The 16,752-nt window shown below is 47.1% G+C and overlaps 1 protein-coding gene across 4 annotated transcripts in view; it reads left to right on the top strand.

Moving 5' to 3' along the window:
• The window catches only part of LOC132894117 (zinc finger protein 271-like), a 269,182-nt gene that overhangs the window by 173,355 nt on the left and 79,075 nt on the right, over nucleotides 1-16,752 (top strand). For 3 of the 4 annotated variants that reach the window (XM_060933444.1, XM_060933446.1, XM_060933445.1), the window contains exon 1: nucleotides 15,657-15,781. The exons of the other annotated variant lie outside the window; for it this stretch is intronic. The gene's annotated coding sequence lies outside the window, so the exon portion shown is untranslated. Of the gene's footprint in view, nucleotides 1-15,656; nucleotides 15,782-16,752 lie in introns of those variants that run through there. 4 annotated transcript variants of the gene reach the window in all.

The raw sequence follows: 16,752 nt of genomic DNA on the forward strand, positions 1-16,752 counted from the left end.
CCCCTGTAGTCAATACATGGTCGGAGCCCCCCATCCTTCTTGCCGACAAAGAAGAAGCCGGCACCAGCAGGTGAGGTGGAGGGTCGAATGAACCCCGAGACCAGGGCGTCCTTGAGGTATTCCTCCATGGCCTTGCATTCTGGCTGAGAGAGGGAGAACAGTCTGCCCTGAGGAGGGGTAGTCCCAGGGAGCAAGTCGATGGCACAGTCGTAGGCATGGTGTGGAGGAAGAACGGCGGCCCTGCTTTTGCTAAAGACTTCTTTGAGATCCCAGTACTCTGTGGGAACTTGAGATAACTCGGTGAGATCAGGAGGCTCGGCAGGAGACACAGGAGAGCTAGAGAGCAGTCAAGAGGCATGGCATGCAGGACCCCATTCCACAACCTGGCTTGTTACCCAGTCTATACGAGGGTTGTGGCGGGTAAGCCAAGGAAGGCCTAGAATCACCGGGAACTCTGGTGAATGAATCAGGTGCAGGGATATTTCTTCTTTGTGAGCTTGAGACTGGAGAAAGACTGGAGAAGTAACTTGGGTGACTCTTCCGTCACCTAAAGCTTGGCCATCGAGGGCAGATACAGACAGCAGGATTTCAAGAGGAGCAGTAGGGACATTGATACTTTGGGCGAAGTGAACATCCATAAAGTTTCCAGCCGCCCCGGAGTCTAACAAGGCTTGACAAGAGTGGACGGACTCACCCCAGGAGATGGAGACCGGGATGTAGACTCCTTGGCCAGGGAGTTCGGGAGAGAGGGTAGGCCCCATCACAACCCTCCCTCGGCTGGACAGGGCGGTCCTTTTCCCGAGAGCTCGGGACATGATGCCCGGAAATAGCCAGGCTTGCCACAGTAGATGCAGCACTTGTCCCTCCTTCTGCGCTCCCTCTCAGATGTGGAGAGACGAGTACGGCCCACTTGCATGGGCTCTGGACAGTCACTGGAGGGGGTAGACGGGCTCCATGTAGAGGCAGTAAGGCCAGGGAGGCTCAGGGCTTGGCGGCGTTCTCTCATCCTGTTGTCAAGGTGAATGGCATGGGAAGTCAGTGTTTCGAGGTCACTTGGGCATCCGATAGAGGCCAGACCATCCTTGATGGGGTTAGACAGACCATGGTGGAAGGCTGAAACCAGGGCAGTCTCGTTCCATCCACTGACTGCTGCGAGCGTCCGGAATGAGATGGCATAGTCTGCAACGCTTCCTCCTTGTCGGATGGACATAAGCTTTCTGGCTGCGTCTTTACTGGTGTCTGCCTGATCGAAGACGCGAAGCATCTCCTCCATAAACAGCTTGAAGTCAGAACACTTGGATCCCTGTCTCTGCCAGATAGCTGTTGCCCAAGCTTGTGCCTTACCAGCTAACAAGGTTATCACAAAGGCAATCTTGCGGCGATCCGTAGTGTAGGTGGTAGGCTGGAGCTCAAAGGTGAGTTGGCACTGGGTAAGAAACTCCCGGCACTCACCGTGCTTGCCGTCATACCTCTGTGGTGCAGGAAGGCTGGGTTCGCGAGGTGAAGGAGGCAGCATGGCAGGAGGCACTGGAGCAGGAGCAGATGGTGGAGCAGGAACTGGATCAGGATGAGGAGATGCGGGCAGAGGAGTCAGCTGTGCCAGGGTTTTCCCAATCTGCTGAAGCAGTACTTCGTGGCGAGCAAGGGCCTCACATTGGCTTGCAAGCGTCCATGGTCACTCCGAAGCGTGTCACAGCTGCCATAATTCCCTGAAGGTTGGCCGGGTAGACAGTTGAAGCAGCCTCTGCTGAGTCGGTCATGACGGAGTCTTTCTGTTAGGGTTTTGCTGGGAATCGAACCCGGGTCGCTGGTGTAGTGATCCAGCAAACCCCCACTAGGCCACTAGGGGAATGACTCAAGGGCAGAGGCGTGAGGCGAAAGTAGAGTATCAAAAAAAAACCAGTTTATTTACACTATATACACTATATACAATCCAGGGCAAAAAAACCCAAAAAGTATAATCCAACACTGAGAAGACAAAGGGAAAAAATAAAAAAATTCAACAATTCAAAGTCCAAAAAAAAGAAAAGGCAAAAGTGCAAAACGCTCAGAAGATCCAAAAGTACAAAGTCCAAAGAAAGCAAAAAATATCAAAAAAACACAAGGGCACAGGCAAGGTACATGGGACAGAGGAACTAGCACTAGACAGCATAGCATAAAGACTCCGTGACTAGGGACTAAACTGAGGGAGTATATATACACAAAATAAATTGAACACAGGTGACGATAATGAGGACTAGGCGGGGCACAAGGCACATGAAAACAAAAGGCACATGGTAGTCAAAACAAACACAGAACACAGAAGCAGAGGTGGCCTCTAGAGGCCAAAATGAACATGACAAGAAAAACATAACAGCGGCCCCTAGAGGCCAAGACAGTCCCCAGTCCTAACAGTTAAAAATGTATTTCAGTGTGGAAAATATTAAATAAATGTATGTTGGTTCAATAAACATACAGACATAAGAATATACAAATATTTTGTTCTTATTTAAAATTCTTTTGTAACTTCTCTCATATCTGATTAGTTGAAGTGCGCGGTCATGTGGCCCTCTGATGGTGGTGATGAAAAATTGTGGCCCTCTTTATCATGCAAGTTGCCCATCCCTGCTGTAGATGATAATCGATACGCGGCTGCGTAGGTGGTGTGGGCGTGGAGGACCCTGTCCATAAGCTGCTGGAATGTAGCGGGTGCTCCAAACAACCCAAAAGGAAGTGTGACAAATTGGTGTAAGCCAAACGGTGTGGAAAAGGACGTTTTCTCTCAGGACAGAGGAGTCAAGGAGATCTGCCAGTATCCCTTCGTTAAATCCAGTGTTGAATTAAAATGAGCAGTGCCTAATCGATCGAGCAGCTCATCAATGCAAGGAGTTGGGTACGTGTCAAATTTAGACACCGTGTTGACTCTCCTGTAGTCCACACAGAACCGGACCGATCCATTGGTCTTGGGGACCAGGACCACTGGGCTACTCCAGTCACTGTGGGACTCCTCGATTATGCCCATTTCAAGCATGGCCTTGAGTTCATCCCGGACCACCTTTTTTTTGTGTTCAGGCAGGCGGTAAGGGCAGCTGCGCACTACCACCCCCGGGGGCGTCTCAATGTGGTGTTCTATGAGGTGGGTGCAGCCGGGCAGGGGTGAAAACATGTCAGAAAATTCTTTCTGCAACTGGGCTACCTCCATGAGTTGGGCCGGGGAGAGGTGGTCTCCACAGGGGACCAGAGTGGTGGGCGATGTCAATTTTTTTTTGAACCTCCAGCCCCAGCTCCGTCTTCTCCAGGATTACTGACACCAATGCCACGGGGACCTCCTCATTCCAACGTTTTAATAGATTGAGGTGGTAAATTTGCAATGCCCCACCACTGTCCATTTGCCTCACCTCATAGTCGACGTCCCCGACTCGCCGTGTGACCTCGAAGGACCCTTGCCACTTGGCAATCAATTTGGAGCTCGACGTGGGCAGTAATACGAGTACTTGTCACCTGGTGTGAACTCTCTAAGGCGTGTGCCCTTGTCGTACAGTCGGACTTGACATTCTTGCACCTGCCGCAAATTCTCCTGGGTTAAGTGTGTGAGTGTGTGGAGTTTGGCGCGCAGGTTGAGAACGTATTGAATCTCATTCTTACCAGGTGAAGGTTCCTTCTCCCAATTTTCACGTAGCACATCCAAAATGCCACGTGGCTTACGCCCATATTATAATTCAAATGAAGAGAAACCTGTGGAGGCTTGTGGGACCTCTCGTACTGCAAATAACAGGGGTTCAAGCCACTTATCCCAATTCCGTGCATCTTCACTTACGAACTTCCGAATTATATTTTTGAGAGTTCGATTAAACCGTTCCACTAAGCCATCAGTTTGTGGGTGATGGACACTGGTGCAGATAGGCTTAATCTCCAGTAACCCATACAGCTTGCGCAGCATGAATGACATAAATGTGGTGCCTTGGTCTGTCAGGATTTCTTTCGGAATCCTGACCCGGGAGATAAAGTGGAAGAGCACTTCCACAATACTGCATGCTGAGATATTGCAGAGAGGCACTGCTTCTGAGTATCACGTTGCATAGTCCACCAGAACTAAAATAAAGTGATATCCCCATGCTGACCGATCTAATGGCCCAACAAGATCCATTCCAATTCTTTCAAAAGGGGTCTTGATTAAAGGAAGAGGGCGCAAAGGCGCTTTTGAAGTGGCCGCGGGATTTACTAATTGGCATTCTCAGCACGCCGCACACCACTGACGGATGTCTCCGCGATTCCCTGGCCAATAGAACCGGGCCATTATTCAGGCTAGTGTTTTATCCTGCCCTAAGTGTCTGGCCATGGGATTAAAGTGAGCCGCCTGGAATATGAGTTCCTGGCGGCTCTTTGGAATTAATAACTGTGTGATCTTTTCGCCAGTTTGAGTGTCCTGCGTCACTCGGTATAACCTATCCTTAATAATATAGCAAAGTAGGGGAAGGCCGGCGTCGCATTTGGCTGGAGAATTTGACCATCGATTACTCTCACTTGGTCAAATGCATGCTGCAGAGTCCCATCTCATGATTGCTCTAACAGGAAATCCCCAAGGGAATCCCCGAGAGAGGGAAGAGGTGCAGGGTGTTCCTCACTCTGCGTGTCACCCTGACGCTGTGCTGATGTAGATGGCTCTGTTACAGCTTCTCCCGCCAATGCTAGTCCGGGGTCTTCCACAGATGGATTACTGCAGGACCCACTCCTTACTATGTGCATCATTAATTCCTTAGAGCCCGGCCAATCAGTCCCCAAAATCAGCGAGTGGGTGAGACGAGGGTTAACCACCACCTTTACACTATGCCTTTTCCCCTCGAAATAGAATGTGCACGGACACTAAAGGGTAGTTGTGAACATCCCCGTGCACATACAACACCTTCACCATTCGTGCTCTCCCCAATGCCTCACCATGCACCAGGCTTTGGTGGATTGAGGTCTGGTTACAGCCTGAATCCACCAAAGCCTGGTACGTATCCCCTTGGACACCTACTGGTATACGATACACTCCGGCCCAATCGAGGGTGGTTTCTGGCGTGTTGGGGACCCAGACCACCACACCCACCTCCATCGCAGAGCACTGATTTTGGAGATGTCCCGGCTCCCCACAGCGCCTGCACACCGGCCCAGGCTCTCGCTCTGCAACGGTGTTACGGACATCACTCACCTGGGGGGGGTGGAAGAAGACACAGACAAGGAAGGGGAAAATGGGAGGACACCACGGGTGTGCCGGGCCTGCTGGGGGGGAGCCGGCCCCCGCCTTCATGGTGGGGGAATGGGGCAAGGATGGGAAGCAGAGGGAGAGGGAAAGAGAGAGAAAGAGGAGAAGAGGAAACATGTCTTCCTGCCATCGGAACTGCCGCCATGTGGTCCTCTGCCAGCTCGATAGCTTGGTCCAGCGACGCCGGGCAATGACACTGGACCCACTCCGCTATTCCTTCTGGAAGTTGCGTGATGAATTGCTCCAGTGTCACCAGGTCGATAACTCCCTCGGCGTCGCGGTCGTCTGCCCTCAGCCACCGCCGGCAGGCGTTCCAGAGTTGTTGCCTGAATGCGAATGGTCAGCCGACCTCCTCCAAGCACAGCGAGCGGAAGCGCTGCCGCTGTTGCTCTGGGGAGCGGCCGACAAGCTGGAGGATGGCTCTTCGGAGGTCTGCATACACGAGCCGGCTGTCGACGGGGAGCTGCAGTGCGGCAAGCTGCACCTCGCCCGTCAGCAGGGAGAGGAGGTGCGCTGTGCGCTGGTCGATTGGCCAAACGCACGCCTCTGCTGCTTGCTCAAAGAACGTAAGGAAGGATTCCGGATCATTGTGCAGACCCATCTTTGTTAGGGTGAGGTGGGGAGGGTCTGCTCCAGTGGCAGTCGTGGACCTCACCGATGTGAGCAGGTGCCGGAATGCCTGGCGGTCTTCCTGTTGGGCCAGCACCAAGGCTTTGAACCGTTGTTCTTGTTCCTTTCGGAGGGCGACCAGCGCTTGGTGCTGGTTCTGCTGGGCTGTGGCAAGGGCCTGGATCAGGTCCTTGAACAGAGAGGACTCCATTGGGCTGTTCTCTTCTGCACTCCCGGGTTTCAGCACCACTGTAGAAGAGACCCTGATGTAGGTGGAGCACAGAAGCACAGCAGGCAGTTGTTTGCTTCTTAACTATTTTCTTTATTTTTGGCTTTTAAGCACAAAACACTCAAACTCTCACACACACAGGCGATTATCAAGCCCTTGGTGCTGATCTCCCCTTCTCACTCTTCTTTTATAGGGCAGAGTCACTGGAAGAGACACACAAACTCATGTTAATTGACAACAGGTGCAGCGATACGACCACTCACATTCCCTGACTCCACCCTCCATTCACACACTGACACTTGGCCACGCCCATGCTATGTCAAGTCAAGTCAAGTTTATTGTCAAATATGCTATACATGCTCGACATACAGCACAGATGAAATTTCAGTCCTCTCTGACCCATGGTGCAAACAGGTAATGCAATAAATAAAATTAGAATAATTTAATTTAAACAGTATAAACACTCTAGATAAGAACTAGACATAGACTAAACACTCACACACACACATGCACACACACATAAATTGGAGCAAATAAACTGTCAAGGGCACTTGAGGTATAGCAGGTAAACATGAAATAAGCAGTATAAACAATAAGAATAAACTAATAGCTGTTAAGGTGAGGTAGTGCGGAATAGTGCAAATGAGCGAGGTAAAGTGAAATCTGCAGTCCATGAGTTCAGTGTGTTAATGAACATTGTGTGTGTGTGTGTGTGTGTGTGTGTGTGTGTGTATTGGGGGGGGAACTGTGAGGGTGACATGTCAGATGCTGAAGGGGGGGCAGGGTGTGTGTGAGCAGAATCTGTGGCAGGGGGCAGAGGGGGGAGGAGGGGCAGAACAGGGGGAGGGAGTTGAGCCTCCTGACCGCCTGGTGAAAGAAACTGTCCTTGAGCCTGCTGGTTTTGGCCCGGAGACTCCGCAGTCTCCTCCCCGATGGCAGCAGACTGAAGAGGCTGTGAGATGGGTGGGTGGGGTCACCTGCAATCCTGATGGCTTTGCGGGTGAGGTGGGAGTTATAGATATCCATTAGAGAAGGGAGAGAGACACCAATGATCCTCTCAGCTGCTCTCACGATGCGCTGCAGAGTTTTGCAGCAGGACATGGTGCAGGCACTGTACCACACGGTGATGCAGCTGGTCAAGATGTTCTCGATGGTGTCTCTGTAGAATGTGTGCATGATGGGGGCCGGGACTCTTGCTCTCCTCAGTTTGCGGAGGAAGTATGGTACAGACACTGTTGGGCTTTTTTGGCCAGTGATGCGGTGTTGTTGCTCCAGGACAGGTCTTCAGAGATGTGCACACTCAGAAACTTGGTGCTGCTCACCCTCTCCACTGCAGCACCATCGATAGATAGTGGAGCATGCTGGGTGTGAGCTCTCCTGAAGTCCACAACAATCTCCTTCGTCTTCTCCACGTTCAGGCGGAGATTGTTGTCCTTGCACCACATGGCCAAGTGGCTCACCTCACTCCTGTACATTGTCTCATCACCATTGTTGATGAGACCCACCACAGTCGATATATATTCAATATATATGAGTATATATAATATTTTTTTTACCTTTATCTTTGTATTTATCTGTGTTATTTCTGGTACAGTGGGGATAGGGCTCTGTTGGAGCAGGACGTTCGGGGGGGGGGTGTATTATACTGTGCTTAGTCAATTTGTGATTCATTGCATTTTGTACCATTTTAAATATCAGAAAAAGACATTGAGCAAAAAAAAGAAAAAAAACATTTCACCCATTATTGGGGTCAGTGCTTTAATGGTGTCACCACCACCAGTATTTCTGAGACACCATCTCTAGGAGGGTGTGTGTGTGCGCAAAGTGACACATAACTGCAAGCTGAAAAGCTACAGTGAAAATAAAAGCCACTGAATTTACCTTCACTGCCCGCCTGTTGACGCTTTAGTGTTCCACCTGCTCTCTGGGACTGTTACACTGGTGCCAAAACCCAGGAGCACTGAAGGGAACTGCTTTCATGGAGTCCTCATGGACTAGGCAATATGGCGGCCGTGAGGCTTGCCACAGTACAAGCAGTGTTCCTGTCAGTCTGTCTTATGTCCGCGTTATTTGTTTGCAAAGTGTCGTGTGTCATCCGTTATACCCGGGCTGAATTACTACACCTCACTTCTTCCTGTTATTCTGACTTGGACCCACTGTCATTCCAACTAGAGGAGAAACTTCGGGATTTGAACATCGCAAGGCGCTCAACACCACAGCTGCCGCCCAAACAAGGGTGCCGCTCAGGCACCTGTGCCAGGTTTAGGAGATGCCCGTACCGACCACCGCTCCCGGCTCTCCTGCTATCCAATGTCAGATCTCTCCATCATAAAATGGATGAACTGCAACTCATGATACAAACCAACAAGGACTACAGCGACTGCTCTGCCATCTGCCTGACAGAGACCTGGCTCGATCACTCAGTTCCTGATCAAGCGGTAACACCTCCAGGTTTCACGTTATATCGTGCTGACAGATCATCTGAACTATCGCACAAGTCAAAAGGTGGTGGTGTCTGCATAATGATCAATGAACGCTGGTGCACTAACTCTACAGAACTCTCACATGCATGTTCCCCTCACCTGGAATATCTAACTGTGAAATGCAGACCATCATTCCTCCCACGGGAATTTGCATCAGTTATTATCATCTGTGTTTACATCTCACCTGAGGCTAACGTTATCACCATCACAGCTGAGTTAGCCAACTACATCTCCTCAGTGGAAAGTAAACATTTGGATGCAGCAGTTATTGTCCTAGGGGACTTTAACCAGACTAACCTCTCATCTGAGCTCCCGGGTTACCATCAGCAGGTTACTTGCCCAAGCAGAGGAAGCAATATGCTGGACCACTGCTATACCACCATTAAAGAGGCTTACCGTGCTTTTCCGAGAGCTCCGCTTGGAAAGTCCGACCATGCAATGCTTCTGCTAATTCCCCAGTACAGACAGAAAGTTAAGTTCTCTAAAACACCGACCAGGCCAACTAGGTGCTGGTCCTCGGAGGCAATTGAAAAACTTCGGGGCTGTTTTGCGTGCACAGACTGGGAAGTTTTTCATGCTGCAGGTGACCTCCACAACGTCACCGACGTGGTGACGTCATACATCGCGTACTGCGTGGACTTATGCATACCGTTCAAAAAAAATGAAACACTATAATAATAACAAACCATGGTTCAGCAAGGACATAAAAGAACTAAGGAGAGAGAAGAACTCTGCATATCTGTCAGGAAATAATGAACAATATAAGAGTGCCAAATACAAACTCAGAGCAGCAATCAGGAGGGCAAAATCCAACTATGCCTCCAAACTAGAAAAACAAATCACCACCACTGACATACGCTTCATCTGGAAAAAACTACAAAATATGACAAACTACAAAAAGGAACCCTCCACCATACTGGACACTGACAACCAGCTTTCAGACAACCTCAACCACTTCTACAGAAGATTTGAGCAGGCCCCAACTTCACCACCATCTCCCCCCGATCCTCTTCCTCCCCCTCCATTTACCATTCAGGAGGAGGAGGTGAGGAGCACTTTCAGGGGACTGAAGAGAAATAAAGCTGCTGGCCCTGACAACATTAGCCATGCTGTCCTCCACCAATGTGCTGGAGAACTGGCCGGGGTCTTCACCAACATCTTTAACACCTCACTCTGCCAAAGCTCAGTACCAAAGTGTTTCAAAGAATCCATCATCATCCCAGTTCCTAAAACCAACACCATCTCTTGCCTCAATGACTACAGACCCATCGCCTTGACATCAGCAGTGATGAAGTCATTCGAGCGCATCATTCTCAAACATCTAAAAACTGTCACTTCACCCCTCATGGACCCATATCAATTTGCTTATACAGCTAACTGATCAGTCGAGGACACCGTAAACCTGGCAATTTACCACATATTGAACCATCTGGAGTCTGCCAACACATACGCACGACTACTATTCATGGATTTTAGCTCTGCCTTTAATACCATAAAACCAGCCATACTGCTTGACACATTACTGGATATGAAAATCAACCCATGCATCTGCCACTGGATCCACAGCTTCCTTCACAACAGGCAACAGAGGGTGAAAATCAGCAACAACATATCTTCCCCCCGTCCCTCAGTACAGGCGCTCCACAAGGTTGCGTTCTTTCTCCATGGCTTTTCTCCCTCTATACTAACCAGCTCAAAACACACCATAGATCTGTCAACATGTACAAATATGCAGACGACACAACTATCATAGGACTCATTACCAACAACCAAGAATCTGAATACCATGCACAGATCAATCAAGCAGTGACCTGGTGCACAGACCATAGCCTACTACTTGACACATCAAAAACAAAAGAGCTCATTGTCGATTTTAGATGCCAGCCATCTCCCAAAACTCCTGTGTACATTCAAGGTGAACCCATCTCCATCACTGACTCATTCAAACTCCTCGGCACTTATATCAGCAATGATCTCAAATGGAAAATAAATGCAGACCATATCTATAAAAAAGCTCGGCAAAGACTCTTCTATCTCCGACAGCTTAAGAAATTCAGAGTGAAACCTCATCTCCTGGTCCGTTTCTACACAGCCATTGTTGAAAGCATTCTCTCCTCATCTATCACAGTCTGGTTCAGTAGTCTTGACAAACTCTCCCGGAAGAAACTGCAGCACATAATCAACAGAGCCTCAAAAATCATTGGCTCTCCCCTTCCATCCTTGGAATCACTACATCACAAAAGAACAGTATGCAGAGCCCACAAAATTGTCTCAGACCCCACTCACCCTGCACACTATGCATTTCAGCTTCTGCCCTCTGGAAGGCGCTACAGATCAATTGCCACCAAAACAACATGCTTTAAAAATAGTTTTATCCCTACTGCCATACAACTTTTGAACTCTTGCAGATAAACATTGATCATGGACTGAAAATTGTTTGATGTTGGAATTGTCTGTGTCTATTTGTATGTATGATATTCATGTTGTCTTAGGTTGTGTCCCTAGTCCTTATGTTATATGTTGGAACCTGTACCATGCCGTACTGAAAACAAATTCCACCTGCTTGCAGTGTGGTCATTAAAGAATTATCTATCCTTCCCCTTCAAGAACCCCATCCATGCCCCCGGTGCTGCCCAGCAAAGCTAGCACCAAGCACTGATCACCCTGCACAAGGACCAGGAGCAGCACTTCAAGGCCTTGCTGCAGGCTCAGCACAGGGATCAAGAGGCCTTCTGGCACCTGCTTGCATCGCTGGGGCCTTCGGACGCTGTGTCTGTGGACCAGTGGCAGCTGGTAGTCTTTCAAACAGGGGAGGCTGGTCGGTTACGATATTTCCAGATTTTAAAAGAAAAAAGAAAAAACACATCAATTTTGCCCATACTCTTGCCTCTGATCTGGCTGATTGTTGGCAGGGTCACAAACTGTGAAATAACAGGTTCTTTTGGCCCATTAGCCTACTGTCCAATATACATGATGGTGGTGTTGGGGGGTATATTTTAACATTTTATATTTTAAAATTGTGGCATGTGGCATGTTGTTTAAAAATTGATCATTATTGAAAGCAGCTCTTTGTCAGGAACCTCAGCAGTAACAGCAGAGTGTTCTGGAATAGGCACAAGCACTGACCTTGGGGAGCCAAACATAGAGCTGGGTGCCACACATTTCATTCAATGACACTTTCCCTATATTTTACTTAAGGCCTCTGCATGCTCTTGCGACAAGGCTTTCACAGACCGTTGTAATTTATCGTTGAGCGGGGAGTAATAGGCGTGCGCGATGTTATTCACCGCTACAACGCAATGGGGCACGAAGTCGCGAAATCGCTAGGAGTAGTTGGTGGGTGTGGTTAGTGGAGTGTTTATCCTCCGGTTACTTATAATGACTAGAACTGGAGTCGTATAGATGTACGTACTTCCTCACTTCCTCGATCAACCGCTCTTCGTGCTGCTCCATCTTTGCTTGTGTTTTTAAAAATGGCGGTCATGAAAACAAACCAAACCGGGAAAGTAGGGAAGCGGAAGTGCGTGTACAGCGGATGTAGAGTGGACCAATCAGAGCCCTCTTGTCTGCGATGCTGTCTGCAAGGCTTCTGCAGTGGTCACAATTTTTGGGAGGTGTGCGCAGAGCGTCTGCGAAAGTGGGGGGGCTACACAGACGCTATCTGCGACACCGTCTGCGAGGACTGCGTTGTCAGCATAAATTGGCCTTTATTTTGACTGACAAATGTTTTATTGACAATTTTGATAACCCTTCACTTTTAATCCAGGTCTGTAGTGTGAAATGTTCTCGGCTTTGTTTTTGTTTAAAAATGTTTTCCAAATTGTAGCTGTGTTTAATTCATATCCAGAAAAATATATATTCCAATATAATATACTCAGCATAAACATTTTAAATAGATTCTATATTTTTGGTCCATCCATGACATATTACTAAAGTAGCCTATTTACTGTTGTTGATGTGGGTCACTTGCTGTTAGCCAATTCACTTTCTCGTACCAGGAGAGCTGAAAGGAACGAGTATTATTCCCTACCTTTTTCACCAAGTCAATTTGAGGCGTTGGTCTACCCTGCTCTTTAATTTTAATTTTTTCCTTGAAAGGAAGACTGGCAAATGGCTTCGCCAAAATTAAATCAGCAATGCTTGGCATCTCTGCGCAGCTTTCTTGCTAGCTGACTAGCCCCCTCAAGTTCAAGTTCAGTCACTCAAATAAACGAAATTTCTGGAACTAAGATAGCAAACTTGACAACACTATATTTACACTTTATTTACAATGAAAATATATACAAACTAAATAAGCTGGTAGAAACCATATGTAATGAATGAAATCAAAATGTAAACTGATCTCTTACAATACACCACAGCACTTGCGAATCTGCATGGGACTGAACTGAGATTCACCGCTGCCTGTCTATATTTGAAACGAGCTGTCAATCAAAGAAAATATCCGTCCGCTTTCACCAATCACCAGTCTCCTCGCGGAAACTGCCATGTCCCTCCCACTGTGAGGCTGGGAGTCCGGTGGGCGGGCGTTTTCACAGTATTTGTCCAATAACCATCTTGCATTTTGAGATTGAAAAGCGCATAGCTCCCAAATGCCATTGAAGTCCACTGAGGCTGGGAGTCTGTGAGACTCCGTGGGTGGGCATTTTTGCAGTATTTGTCCAATAATCGTCTTGCATTTTGAGACTGAAAAGCGCATAGCTCCCAAATGCCATTGAAGTCCACTGAGGCTGGGCTGCATCGCGTTGTCACGAGGGGGAAAAACTCACGCACACATTAGGCGAACTGGGGAAGGTTATAACGGAATGATTTCGCACTGTAGCTGGGTTGAGCACATATATTTCTATGATTCTGGATCTGAAATAGCAATGTTATAAGGTCGGCTATAACATAAGCCTAGTGCAATTCATCCTACACGATGTTCGTCATTTTTAGAGGAGGCTGAGCCTCCCTCGTTGTCTTAGAGCAATTGCCCGTGCTGTGGACCCCCCCCATGTTAGCCTCGTGAAGATGGGTCCTCATGACAACTAGGAGGCCTTCCTCACACTGTTCAAGCAAGCCACGGAGGCGTGGGGACGGCTGATCAAGAAACGAGCAGCTCACTGACTGCCGCTTCTGACTGGAGAGGCCTAGCTTGCCATCCAACAACTCCACGTCAACAACTGGCTCAACTATGCCAACCTGAGGTGAGCCATCCTGCAGTGTTTTGGCCACACCCTGGAGCAACATCGACACTTCCACGTGCTGAATGCTTAATGACAATACAGTATTTTAACATATTTTAAACACTTTATATTTCATTGTTTTTTTGGTAACCATATGAACACCATATGACCTCCTTGACTGGACTTAGCAGTTATGAATACCTATATCAGGGATGCGCATTGCAAAGAAGCTCTTCATAATGTTGCTATTAAGACTTCTTCTGACAAATAAGTTTGGGAAAACCATGTACAGATACAAGGTTTGTTGCTGAAGAGAGTCTCTCAACTCACTCTTTAGCCCTAAAGGGCAAAGTTATTGGGAAACCTACCCCCAGAACGGCAGGCAAAATCGTAAAACAGTGAAACAGGCAATAGGTCGAGCGAAGTACAAACAGGCTATTGTAGACTAGGCAGAATCAAAGTTGAGAAACAGGAAATAAGGCTCAGTAATGTGTCAGCAACGCAACTCAACACTTCGCAAAGTAAGTGCGTTTTCACAGTTTTTAAAGAGGCGCACTGATTGCACCTTAATCCTGTGCAGGTGCAAGTTGTTTACGGCACGTGCGAGAGTCCACTTGGCGCACGTGCGCTGTCCAGAGTGCACTTGAGAGTCTATCTGATGCATGCGCCAAGGCGCATGTTACAAAAAATAAAGAAAAAATCTGAGTCCTCATCTCCAATTTACGAGTCCAAGTCCGAGTCGAATCACAAGTCCTTAAAATTAGGGTACGAGACGGACTCGAGCCCGAGTCCTGGACTTGAGTACTACAAGCCTGTTAGATGGCCTTTATTTGTCTAGTTACTGGTTCCATGGTATTTTTCATCAGCACAGAAGCTTTTCGTCGGTCATTCTTATATTATCGCATTGTCTTTGGCTCTAACTGACTGCACTGCCACTGAATTCTGCAGACTCCACTGACTGACAGTATAACTTTCACCCGTCTGTTCCGTGAATGTCAGTGATGAAATTTATTTGAACATTTCTTTGTCAGACCAGCAGACTGATAAACATCTGATGTCAGTGGGGTGACAGGTGTAATAGTATCTGAAAATAAATGTCTGAATTCTGGTCTGCTTTACACCCATACAAATAGATGAGATCACTTCAGTTCATGAAGTGAATCATCAGTAATACTTTCCAAATATTTTATTCACCACCGTGGACCACTGGAATCAATGTTGAATGTTCCTGGTTGCACTGGAAGCAGAAGAGGTAAAAGGTATTAAATTAGAGTCAAATGTACAAGCAGCTAGTAGCTAAGATGACTGTTGCTGAGCCGCAAGCATGCCATGTCAAAGTCAAACCTAGGCTAAAGCATTTAATGTTTAATATACAATCTACATCAAAGGATTTATTTCTCACTGGGCACCTGCTAGTATTAGATTAGTGAAAACCACAGAATGCAGTGCAGTCAATCAGAGCCAAAGACAATGCGATAATATCAAGATGATCGATTAAAAGCTTCTGTGCTGAAGAAAAATACAATGGAATCAGTAACTGGACAAATAAAGGCAATCTAATACGATCACATTTCAGCTTACATCCGATATTTGGACAATGAAAATGATTATATTGCCCAATATTTGTTTTTGTACCGTTATCAGCAACGTGAGCCTCACCGCTGAGATGCATGCTGGGATTTGGGAAAGGGGGTAATGGAGACACTGCTACGGGGGGAATGTTTATTTACATTTTTTAAAAACAATTGGACTGGAAAGACGGCTTTAAAATGAAATGACAAGAATATAGAAAATAAATCTGTCGATTGCAGTAATGCAACATTGTGGATGCCAACTGCCGAAAAACCCCAAAGAAGAAGACAGGCGTCCTGCACCCTGAAACTCCACTCCAGTCCAGGTGGTGGCGGTAACGCGTCCAGTAAGCTGTCTCTCCAACTGCCAGAAAACATTTGAGAAGAAAAAGCCGCTGCTTGCCTGAACAACTTTAGCCCCTCGATTTATAAAAATAAAAGCACGTTATTGTGTCTGGCTCTGAGGATTTAAAAACCTTGTTCTGCTTTAAAACACTGAGGTAAGTTAAACTGAAGCTGTGTGGCCGAATCCCAAATGCATCTCCACTTCACTTTTTAAGTGAACTACATTCACTATGAAATTATGCCATGTACTCTCGATGTAGTGCACTATTTATCCACTCAGGAGAGATTTGCAGTTCGGCTAACCTCTTTAGTTTAGGGTGACCAGATTTCCCTAGTCTGAAACCGGGACACTTTTGCGCGCGACCATGCTCGTGCTCGCACACTTTTTTTTTTTACGTAAACGTGACACTCGGAGAGGTGCTCTTATCATTTTGTTGAAGCTCACATTTATCAACATCTCACATGAAATAAAACAAACAGGCATTTTGTTATCTAGTAGCATAGTGGTATACAGATCAGTTAAATTATGGTCAGACAACAGATTTTGTAATGGCTGAGAATAGGCCAGGCTATGTCCATAAGCCAAATTTAAACTGATTTATTTCACCTGTTTGTGAGAACACCAAGAAGAATGCATATGCACATGTAGGCTATATCTCTAAAATTGTATGCACTATAGCATGAACTTAAAAAGTAGATGTGTGACCTCAACATAGCCTAGGTCAGAATCAACCTTACTAACCATTCCCCACAACTGAATGAATAAAGCAAGATTATGTGTACAAAAGTGAACACTTTAATGGAAGGTGCAACAAGCTGTTCAATATGGCCAAACTGTCAGAATGGTATGTTAAACAGAAATAAAAAAGAGACAAGTGATTTGAGAATATATACTACGGAAGCCGAGAGAGGACCTTCATATAATCCTTTTTTTTTATTCACCTTGTTATCCCGAGATAATGACATAATTAATTCAGGATCTCGAGAAAACACCACAATTAATTCGAGATCTCGAGAAAACAAAACCGTTATTCCGAGATCTCGAGAAAACAAAACAATTATTCCGTGATCTCGAGTAAACAGCTGAGGAATGGTTCATTCAGGTGCGCCAAAAGACTTGTGATAT

Source organism: Neoarius graeffei, chromosome 11, assembly GCF_027579695.1.
Source record: "Neoarius graeffei isolate fNeoGra1 chromosome 11, fNeoGra1.pri, whole genome shotgun sequence".
In the NCBI taxonomy this organism is placed as follows: Eukaryota; Metazoa; Chordata; class Actinopteri; order Siluriformes; family Ariidae; genus Neoarius; species Neoarius graeffei.